The sequence below is a fragment of the Octodon degus genome, unplaced genomic scaffold (assembly GCF_000260255.1).
Source record: "Octodon degus isolate 3935 unplaced genomic scaffold, OctDeg1.0 scaffold00075, whole genome shotgun sequence".
Taxonomy (NCBI): Eukaryota; Metazoa; Chordata; class Mammalia; order Rodentia; family Octodontidae; genus Octodon; species Octodon degus.
Window position 1 is genome coordinate 8,393,549 of NW_004524651.1, and position 718 is coordinate 8,394,266.

At 42.3% G+C, this 718-nt stretch overlaps 1 non-coding gene across 1 annotated transcript; it reads right to left on the minus strand.

The window, feature by feature from the left end:
• Positions 1–249: 249 nt before the first annotated feature.
• Positions 250–440, minus strand: LOC111817965. The gene has a single exon (XR_002822052.1). It is a non-coding gene; the product is annotated as a U2 spliceosomal RNA (small nuclear RNA).
• Between the last annotated feature and the right edge of the window lie 278 nt (positions 441–718).

The window sequence follows — 718 nt, forward strand, 5'->3', positions numbered from 1 at the left end:
GGAAAGCGGCTCCGGCTTTTGCAGCAACATAGCTGCACATGGAAGACATCGAGTTACATGAAAGGAGCCAGGCACATGGAGCATATCGGCTGAGCAATGTGCAGGATCTAAACATTCAACTCACCAAAGTGGGTAGTAGGATGATAGTTCCAAGAAGCTCAAGGTGGAAAGAGGGAAAATAGAAGTTGCTATTCAAAGAGTACAAAGTTTCAAAAAGGCAGAAGGAGTAAGTTCTGAGACCTACTACCCAATAGGTCGACCATTACCAATAACAGCGTATTTTAAATTTCAAAATAACTAGAGAAATAAATTTCAAATGTCTCACTCCAAAAAACAATAAGCAATTGATCCAGTGGCCAAGCCTGCAGCAGGTGACTTTTTGGTGGCACCGACAGATCCAAATTCTACACTTGATCTTAGCCAAAAGGCCGAGAAGCAATGACAGATCCAAATTCTAACAAGCAAAGGTCTAACAAAAATGTCCCAGACTTAAAGAAAATAACATATCCAAAGGTATGATCCTATAGGAGGCTTAATAAATAATGGCCTCTGATAAGGTCAGTGAGACACCCTCAGGTGAGGGTTTATCCTGAGATCCTGTACCTCAGATTGTAGAAGCTTTGTCAGTGTCAGCCATGTGGATGAGTCACAGCCATTGCTTGGCCAATGTGCTCTCTGTGAAAGCCTGAGAGAATATTTTCTCTCCATGTGACTCTCC